At 38.2% G+C, this 10,542-nt stretch overlaps 1 long non-coding RNA gene across 2 annotated transcripts; it reads left to right on the top strand.

Moving 5' to 3' along the window:
• Positions 1-4,673: 4,673 nt before the first annotated feature.
• On the top strand, positions 4,674-8,648 carry LOC137039417 (uncharacterized). 2 transcript variants are annotated; one of them, XR_010897643.1, is made up of 4 exons: positions 4,674-5,005; positions 5,709-5,846; positions 5,951-6,089; positions 6,169-6,286. It is a non-coding gene; the product is annotated as an uncharacterized lncRNA (long non-coding RNA). The 2 variants fall into 2 exon arrangements; XR_010897642.1 differs by lacking the exon at positions 6,169-6,286 and adding an exon at positions 8,481-8,648 and having other exon boundaries at positions 4,675-5,005.
• The last annotated feature ends 1,894 nt before the right edge of the window (positions 8,649-10,542 follow it).

Genomic DNA, 10,542 nt, shown 5'->3' with positions numbered 1-10,542 from the left:
ATATAAATAAATAAAAATACCTGAAAAAAAAACTGTCAAAATAATATTTGTTGATAATATAATATTTGGCGTGAGATAACCAAAAGCATACATGGTGTAATCAAAACTATAGCAGTAGTTTGTCACTTTGTTCGGAAACAGACAATGTTTTATGAATCAAAACTTACCGATCACACACCACCAGCTCAAACGCAACAAAACAAAAATGAGAAACATCTTCTTTACCCATTCAGTGTCTGATCTAATAACACTGACTGCTAAAAAATTTAAAAAAACACTCGACCTCTGTGAAGCCTCCCTCAACAGCTTAACACACAGACGCACTCACACACACTAACACAGAGGCACGCACATAGACGCTTACAGAGAGAGAGCGAGAGAGAGAGAGACAGACACACACACACAAACACACGTTAGAAATGGTTACATAAATGTTTAAAATGGCAAATATGTCTGACTATATTAAAATAGAAGAGTGGAATATTGTGTCAATATCTTTGAATTACATGCTAAAATATATCATGATTTAAAATGGTTTCATAATTCAACCGAATAATTGTGTATATGGAAAAAAGAAATAAAAAAGGCTAAAACTGTGTACCGTCTCACACTGTTAGTCTACACTTCTTGTCAGCTACTGAGTCAAACTGAAACCTGCTGCGGTCGGGTTTCTTCAGATAGTTTGATCTGTTCGATGGACAGACATCTTGTTTGATCTGTGTTCAGTTTGCAGCACAAAGGCTTCTTCCTTTCCTGCTCTAATGAAACTCTGACTTACTTTCTTGATCAAGCTGCTTTACAGAGTCATAAAGTACTTCATCAAGCCATCATCAAAACTGATGCACCTTCACCCACCACCGTTAGCCTCCATTTGGACGCTTTGGTCGGCCTTGCAATGTAAGCAAAGACATTTCTATAGTGTAATAGTCCAAACTCCTCAAAAGCCTGTAACGCCAAGTCGGTAAGAGACAATAATGATGTGCTCTGAGCAGAATATCTTCAGACTGTCATCAGCCAATGCAAAAGTGAAGCGTATAAGAGCACTATTTTCTTATAATGAAAATGAACTTGAAAGCTCTCTGTTCATGTGACAGATGCCATTAAAACCGGTCTGAAATCTGTGAATGTGTGATGATTTGTATCAGAAGTAACTGAGCTCAACTAACGAGTGATCATTGTACATTCAACACTCTGGTGAACTTTCACCATTACATTTTAGGATTCAACCTTTGACCTTATTCAAGCGAACTGTTCAACTCAATCATCAACAATATGAACACGACGTCTAATCAAAGAACTCTTAGAACGGGTGTCCAAACTGGGTCCTGGAGGGTCACTGTCCTGCAGAGTTCATCAGCTGTCCTCCTCAACACTCCTGTTTCTAGTGGTTTGATTTTATTCTGTTGTTGCCGTAGTTGAACACACGATACGCTCTCGTGTGATGGTGGCATCGTGCAGTGAACGTGACCTGTGATTGGCTGGAACTCACTGAGGTCTGAAGTGGGACATCATACACCCGGCGAGACACAAGTGCTTTTTTTCTAGTTTCAGCCCGACGCAATTATCTTTTTCACTTCCAGCTCCACGTTATTTAAATATAAATGCACTCGCGCTCCCCATCGGCGAGCTGGTCTGAAAACCAGGTGTGTTCAGGTGGATTGTTGCCGCTTTGCTATTTTGAGAACTGAAAGGACTGCCTTTGACCAACAAATACCTGAGGCCTATACCACGAAGCCGGTTTAGCTGACTGCCAGATATGTTTAAACTTACTTTGTGCCAATCCTGGGCTTTAGCTCCTCCACGGCTAACCTGCTCTGGGTCAGGTTATGTTCTGGATAAGACATCTCAAACTGAAATTGGACCAATCAGCTGTGAGTAAAGTGACACCTCTGATGTAATAAGTCACTCCCCCTGTTTCTGCTCCAAATTAAAGGTCAATAAAGGTTTTTAAAAGTGTCTAGCTTTTAACAATGCTTATTTATAATTTAAAAAAAATAATGACTTAGGTATCATGCAATTATTATACACTTAATCAACTACACATGTATACTTTTAGATAATCAACCATTAATAGGCACTCGGTTAAATACAATACAATAAATACAATGCAGTTTAATGTTCAGTTCTCTAAACTAACTTCATAACCTTTACTTGCTCTGACGTAGTAAGATTTTCTTTAAAATGTCCTCTTTCACAGACGGCTCTTTTCTTCTTGCTGCTGTGTAAATTATTTTAATATTTTTCAGTCATGTAATATTCTGCAGAAGAGAGAAGTGAATCTCAGTTTGACTGATCCACAGCATGTGATTGGCTGTTCACTACTGTTGTCACAGCTAAACTCCTAAACTCAGGATTAAAGCCTGAGTTGACAGAGAAAGCTGATGATCAGCATTATGAGACAACAAAGCCCAGTAGTATATTCCTGCACAACCGGAGGCTGCAGTTTCAGGACCGCAATTCTAGGACCCTCATTTTTTTGTGACGGCGCCACCTTCAGAGCTGGATGATATGGTGTGCTGCAGTTTCAGGACCTCAGTTCTACGACCCAGGTGGTTTAGTTAGTAGGCTACATAGTATCAAAATGTTTAATCTCAGGAGTATATTTATGTGATTTTTTAAATTCAAAATGCATCAGAGGTTAATTACAAAGTGTGAAATACCTGCTTTGAGTCACAATTTTAGATTTTAACACATTAGTTTACACAAAATATAATTTAAAAATGTATATCAATCTTTTAAAAAAAGTGGAATTCCTTCAAAATCTTAGTTTTTTTTTAATTATACTGTATATTGGTTCATTATCAGGTAAAATAAAGATGGAATCAGAATATGCAGTCACTAAATTACAGTCAGATATTATAAAGATTGCAGAGAGGCAAGACAAGACTCAAGAATGATTGAAGAATATATATTTATGTCATTTTTGCAATAACAACAGCATCAAAAAGACCCCTTTTTTCATCAGTTGCTGCACAGACGGAGTGGCGGTATATATATATATATATATATATATATATATATATATATATATATATATATATATATATATATATATATATATATATATATATATATATATATATATATATAACAGAATATTAATGTTACTCGTGTCTAATTCCAAATTATAAGAGCAATACCCACCAATTGAGACTATACAGTTGAAGCTGCATACAGCGTGAGGCAACTATTGTAAACATTTCCCATACACCTTACTTAGCTAAATGGATGACGACTGACAGTCATTATACTAATCTGGTGAACATGGTGATTTTGATAAATGAGTCAAGGCACAAAATGAACTGTAGATGATAACAAATTTAATAAAAAACTGCACAATTTATAAAAACCAGCTAGTGTTACAGAGATGAATATACAAATATATATTGTTATAATTCCCTTCTATTTTGAAGCGCTCATCAGAAGAAGACACCACCACTTTCTAATGAAAGCCATGTCAATAAACAACAACAAAAAAACACTGAGACTTTACCATTAACATGAAAATCCCACTGTCATTTCCACAGTGATGGCGTGGCAATCCCTAAAAGCAAAAAAAAAAAAGGTAACATACATGTCAAAAGCCATTGCCATCTCGGTTACATTATGAAATTTACATGATAATGCAGAATGGAATACAATAGTATTTGTTTGAAGTAGCTACATATGCATATATTAATCACTGCAATATTATGCTCAATCTATTTAGTCCAGCTCCAAGGATAACAAAAAACAATTGTGCAAGATTCATACAGAATTATTTTTATTTTTTTTTATTAAAGGATTAATTTTTATCTTTTTAATCCTTCACAGCAAAAATATATCAGTACAGGCTTTAAGAACGTAGCCAAAGTATAAATGGCTGAACTTGTCAAACATTATGCATCATTTAGACAGGCTAATATTGTAGTGCAACCAGGGAGTCAGAGCAGTTATGTTAGAATATTTTATTCTTAACTATGGTAAAACAATGAGTATTCAGCAAGTTTGCCCTCTAATACAGTAAGCTACAGGTAAATCACACACCCTTACACCAACATGCATTTGTCATCGTTTTAAGTTTAATAATGTGCTGGCTAGATGTATTATATGATCGTGGCGTGGCCATGATTTAGTAAATCCTTTTTGATTTTTAATGACTATAAATTATAGTCATTAAAAATCAAGAAGGATTTAATAAATCATGGCCACGCCACGATCAAGAACATCATAGTAATTAATAAAACTAGCACACAAATTCTTAATTCGTGTGAATTAATTCTTAATTCATAGTTAGCTTAAAGGTTATAAAATAAAACTTGACTGAATATCGGTACTCACAGTCTGATCAGTGTCCATCGTCCATCTTAAATTCGGTAGGTGGTGCTGTCACAAAAAAACTAGGGTCCTAAAACTGCAGGAATACCCTTCTCACAAAGCTTGTATTGATTGGTTTGGTTTTGTCAACGATACTACTGTAACCCTGAGTTTGTTAAACTACCATCATAGTACAGGCACCTGGTGTCCACTTATGATGACATAAAATATAACATAGCCTAAAACATAAGCTTTGAATTGATGAAGAATTGACAAGATGTAAAATGTGTTCCTTGAATGCAATGTAAGTTGCTTTGGATAAAAGCGTCTGCTAAATGCATAAATGTAAATGTAAATAAGAGCTCATTTAAAAAATCCGTTTGTTTCTTATGCTCTGACGTGTCGTCCTCGTGTAACGCTGTAATTGCCTGAACGCGTCATCTCTAATCAAACACACCTGAACAGCTCATCAGGTCTTCAAGATTAAGCTATTTAAATCTTCAGGCCCGTGAGTTTCATCAGGGTTTCATTTGTGCAAGACCTCCTTGGATGTTTAAAACGCGTTTTAGCTTTAAAATACTCTTAAATTCAGCGCGTTTTTCAGCAGAGTTCGTTGTGAGGTCGCTGGTTGAGAAGATGGCGGCTCGACTGTTCTGCTCGTTGATGGTTTTGTTTTACTCTGTGTGCTTCTGCACAACAGGTTCTGAAGGTAAAATCAGCTCATGATTACTCACCCTTGTCATCAGAGGTGTGTATGACGTTCTTTTTTTCAGACGAACACGATCATCTGAGGTATGTTATACTGAAGCATTATAGTGGCATTAACCTGATGTTTTTTTTAATGCCCATAAAAGTGCATCTATCGTCACATAACTGCTCAACACAGCTTCAAAAACGACCCAAGTCAATGCAATTATAAAGCTTGGGAGAGCCAGAACATTTTTAATGTAACCCTTTTATTTTTGTGAAAGAGGAATGTCATCTCCACCTAGGATGAGAACTTGAGGGTGAGAAACTCATGGACTAATTTGTCATGGTCCCTTTAACTTTGTTACACTGTGTGAAGAAATATGTACATAATGACTTTAGGTACAGGTCTGCATTAACATTCACGGAAGGTGTTTGTACTGAATATTTAAAGTTATGTTGTCAAGTTATTGGTCTGTTTTTCCGTTGTACAAGAAAAGCAGTGACGATTTCTCACACAGTGTATCTGGAAAGCGTTCACAGCACTTTTTCAGCATTTTGTTACAGCCTTATTCTAAAATGGGTTCATTTTACTATTTTTAAAAGTGAGATGCTGTGACTGCTCTATATAAAAACAGCATTTATTATACATGTATATGGTGAATGAGGCATTCAGTGACTTGTGTTTTTTTTTTTTTTTCTCCTGTTGTGTTTCTGCATATTAGCAAAGCCTGGAGTGTGTCCAAACAAATTCCCTGTACTTGGCTTGTGTGCGGAGTTGTGTGTTCATGACCGTGACTGTCCGAAAGCTGAGAAATGCTGCAGCAATGGATGTGTTCGTAAATGTACAGCGCCATATAAAGGTATGTTACACTGATGCATGGGTCAGGTTTTTTTCTTTTGTTCTCTTCCTTTTACAGAATGAGACATTCAGTGATCTGATTTCTGTTGTGTGTTTGTATAACAGCAAAGCCAGGAGTGTGTCCAAACAAATTAGTTGATCTTGGATTGTGTGTCAAGTTGTGCGTTGATGACACTGACTGTCCTAAAGCTGAGAAATGCTGCAGCAATGGATGTGTACGTAAATGTAGAGCTCCAAAATAAAGGTATGTTATATTCTCACACGGTCTTCAGTATTTCATCTTTCCTAAAGTAACTGAATTTGGCCCATGGCACCATTTCAAGGTCATGGCTTTACAAAATAGACTAATAGAGGGTATGCACGTGATGTCTCCATCTGCTGGAGTGACTGGCTACACTCACTGAGTGGCAAAAAGACTGTAAACCAACACGGCCTTTCAGTGTGAATGCTGCGAAAAACACAAAACAAAGCCCGTCGCCAGAGGGGGGATCGGGGGAGGCTGGTCCACGACCCCATGGGCGTCCCTGGCTGTGCCCCCTCTGGCCCGAGGGAGATGGACTTGATGATGGTAATTCTCTCATTCAGACCGCTTCTGCTTCTGCTACGGATATCTTTTAGAGGGAATAGCTGCCCATACTGCTGGTCTAGGGTTTGTTGTCTTTGTAGTAGTCTCTTATTATTAGTGAAAGTTGCCAAAAGATCATGTCTGTCTTTGCGCTTGTCAAATCATTCCCTTTCCAGCGTCTTTTCCCTTCGGTGAGTAACGTAGCCAATCACCGATGTCCTTGATTTCTAAAAGGCAATGGTCAATCACAGGTGATGACGGTAACTCCAGCAGTGAATGGATTCTTTTGTCCAGTGAGTTCTGCACACTAATCCTCTCTTAAGTGTAGACATGACGTAAATAAAAGACTCATTGGCCATTTATCAATCTTGCGTCGAAACAGGCGTATATGCTGGCGTAAGATTATGCTTGCACTCCTCTCACCGCCTGATTTATGAAGCTGTGCACCTCTGCAATCCAGGTGTACGCAATACTTGCCCTTGATAAATGCAGCGGCTGAAATCGATCGTCATTAGAATAACACGCCCCTATATGTTCAAGTCTCAGTCTCCCCTACGTGCTCATTTTACGCCATGGACACACGGAAGATGGCAAAGAAGCGAAACTTCTCCGCCGTGGAGATCGGGCGCGTCTCAATCATCTCACTAGTCCACTAGTCAGGGCACTGATTAGGACATAAGTCAATGGGCTGACTCCCTGATCAGTGCCCTGACTACTGAAGTGAGATGATTCAGATGCGCCCATCGAGCCGATTACCAGGGAAGTGCAAAAAAAATGAAATTGTTTTATTTGGGAGTTTAGAGTGCGATTTAAAGGCATCCACAAAAACAAAATATGGACCCAAGTTACGAGTAGGCCTACTGTTAATAGTGTGGGGGTTGAGAACCACACTCCAGCAGTTTAAATGGCTGTCTGGATGAGAAATTATCACTGCATTATTTTACAGCACGTTTTGAAACGATTAGCATTTAATTTCGTATCACTGCACATGTAGGCTATTGGGTGTACGATATGTGGAGTATCATTCATTCACAATAATAATAGCATGACAATTTGTAAGATTCTTATTATTCAGCTATGATTTTTATTATTAATGAAGCTTATTGTTATTTAGGAGAACGTCTTTATTATTTAAAAGTGTCATTATTTTGTCAGTCTGAATTATTTTCAGTCCCAGTCTGTCCGCAGCTGCCGGGCCTAACCCTGAACCGTCAGGTAAAGCGCACAGGCTCGCAGCTGGAGGAATACAGGCCTACAAATCAAATGCTTTAGTATAGTCACACAAATTAAACATTGAAGTCCATGTTGCACAAAAATAAACACTGAAGTTATAATTTTTTTGTTTTTTTTGTTTTTTTTAAAGTAGGTCATAATATAGCATATCTTTGTCAGTGCGTTTTGTGGTGTTATTGTTTTTCTGTGCATTTTCAAACCAACTCAAACGTGCGTACACCACCTCCTGAGCTAGTGTAGGATTTGAGCGTGCCGTACGCCAACGTCCATATTGATAATTATCAGTCACCATGGGTTTGGGTGTACGCTGGAAATTTGGTGTACGCACTTGATAAATGAGGGCCGTTGAGTCCCTGGTAATATAATGGACCTGTGTGAACCTATAATGTATTGAGATTTTGAGGAAAACAAACGTTTCATATTCTTGACAAGTGGCCACAATACACAGACCCATATATATTATACCCCTGCAGAATTCACTCTGGAAACCGATGACGGACGGTGATTTAAATATGTATGATCAGGCTCGTATAAATGTCAGGACACACAATTCCTGGCTTCTTGTCGAGCCATGGGTCTTTATTAAGAACATGCTCAAGGCCAAGCTTTAGTTTAAACTGATAACCGTTTGTTTTACTCGTGTTTTCCTCTGTTAAATCCACTCCTGCGGCCGCTCTTCTGCCACTCAGTCCGGCTGAGGGGGTTTGGGCCCTTCGGATGCATACCCTCTATAATACTGGAATACAGTTCACTCTATAATCTAAATGTTGTGCTCTGTATCAGAGATTGAATGCTGCTATATGGACTGACTAAAGCTGTGTGTCTGTATCTCTGCAGTGAAGCCTGGTGGTGACTGTCTCAATCCGATCGTGTGCTGAGAACCGTTGCCATGATGGCCGCTGTTGCCCTGAACAGAGCATGCAGTTAACAGTGCTTTAACATCAGAGAGTCCTCGGCAGATTGATTGAGCTCTTACTTTCACCAAATAAATCACTGTTTATCTTCTGTGGCTTCTTTTGTTGTTGTTTTTGTTTATACAATCATTGCAGTGAGTTTTATAACCTTTGTGCTGAAAGATACTATAGTTCTGGACTAATCAGTACAATATCTGTGGCCTGTACTATGATGGTTATTTAACAAACTCAGGGTTACAGGATTAGTTGTTGACAACCAGTCACTTCAGGTTTTGTTGGTCTCATGATGCTGCTCATCAGCTTTCTGTCAACTCAGGCTTTGATCCTGAGTTTAGCTGTGACATCAGTTGTGAACAGCCAATCACATGCTGTGGATCAGTGGCATATGCATAAACATATTCAAATAGACACAAGTGCTTTTTTTTTTCTAGTTTCAGCCCGATGCAGTTATCTTTTTCATTTCTAGCTCCATGTTATTTAAATCTCAAATGCACTCATGGTCTTCTGTTCACCCATCAGCGAGCTGGTCTGAAAACCAGGTGTGTTCAGGTGGATTGTTGGCGCTTTGCTGTTTTAGAAGTCCTCGCTGCAGCCTGTAGCACGATGACGTACTGGATCAGATCCAATGCGTACTGGACGCGCATGCGCGGTGGTTTCATTCACAATTCGATGACGTCATATACGCATGCGCAGAAGAGTTTTGGGGACATTGAATGCACAGGAGAGTTTGCTGGATAGATAAATACTCAAACCGCTCGCGCAAACATAGATTAATAACATGCTCACGCCATCAGGACACGCGTTTTGCATTTTTCCTTGAATGTTTAGGCTACTGGTATTTTAAAGTTCTTTACAGATCGTGTTGCATTGAGGATTAAATTTACAGACAATTACTTGACTCATTTTTCCTTCCACTCAACAGCAAGTATGATCAGAATATATAAAAAAGTAACTGTTTTGCATGCACAGCGAAACTAGGATAATTTAAGCATCACATTTATGAAAAGATTTATTAATCAATAATTACTTAATACTTTTTATCAGTACTACAACTACACAGTTTAGAACATCATCTATATACAATAATGATCATACATTATGACTAGCGCATACGCATTATAAATTAACTCAGAGATCTGTATGAATGACATTGCCATAACGATCCACCATCCAGTACGTATTGGATCTGATCCAGCAACGTCATCGTGCTACAGGCTGCAGCGAGGGGTGTCTGGTTTTGAGAACTGAAAGGACTCCCTTTGACCAACAAATACCTGAGGCCTGTACCACGAAGCAGGTTTAGCTGTCTGCTAGATATGTTTAAACTTACTTTGTGCCAATCCTGGGCTTTAGCTCCTCCACGGCTAACCTGCTCTGGGTCAGGTTATGTTCTGGATAAGACATCTCAAACTGAAATTGGACAAATCAGCTGTGAGTAAAGTGACACACCTCTGATGTAATAAGTCACTCCCCCTGTTTCTGCTCCAAATTAAAGGTCAATAAAGGTTTTTAAAAGTGCCTGGCTTTTAACAATGCTTATTTATAATAATAATTTGGATGATTTCGGTATCATGCAATTATTATACCCTTTATCAACTACACACTCACTTATTTTTAGATAATCAACCATTAATAGGCACTTGTTTAAATACAAATAGCCAATATAAAGGTCATACAAATAAGCTTTAAAATCAATAAATAACGCTATAAAATGACTACATGTTAGTTTTAATGTCCAGTTCTCTCTATATCAACTAAACTAACTTTTACTTGCTCTGACGTAGTAAGATTTTTCTTTAAAATGTCCTCTTTCATAGACGGCTCTTATCTTCTTGCTGTGTAAATTGTTTTAATATTTTTCAGTCATGTAATAAGTAAATCTCAGTTTGACTGATCCACAGCATGTGATTGGCTGTTCACGACTGATGTCACAGCTAAACTCCTAAACTCAGGATCAAAGCCTGAGGAGGCTCCCAAGATGGCAG

This window comes from Pseudorasbora parva, chromosome 14, assembly GCF_024679245.1.
Source record: "Pseudorasbora parva isolate DD20220531a chromosome 14, ASM2467924v1, whole genome shotgun sequence".
Classification (NCBI taxonomy): Eukaryota; Metazoa; Chordata; class Actinopteri; order Cypriniformes; family Gobionidae; genus Pseudorasbora; species Pseudorasbora parva.
Note: the sequence above shows the minus strand (reverse complement) of the source record. Positions and strands in the feature narration are given on the sequence as shown.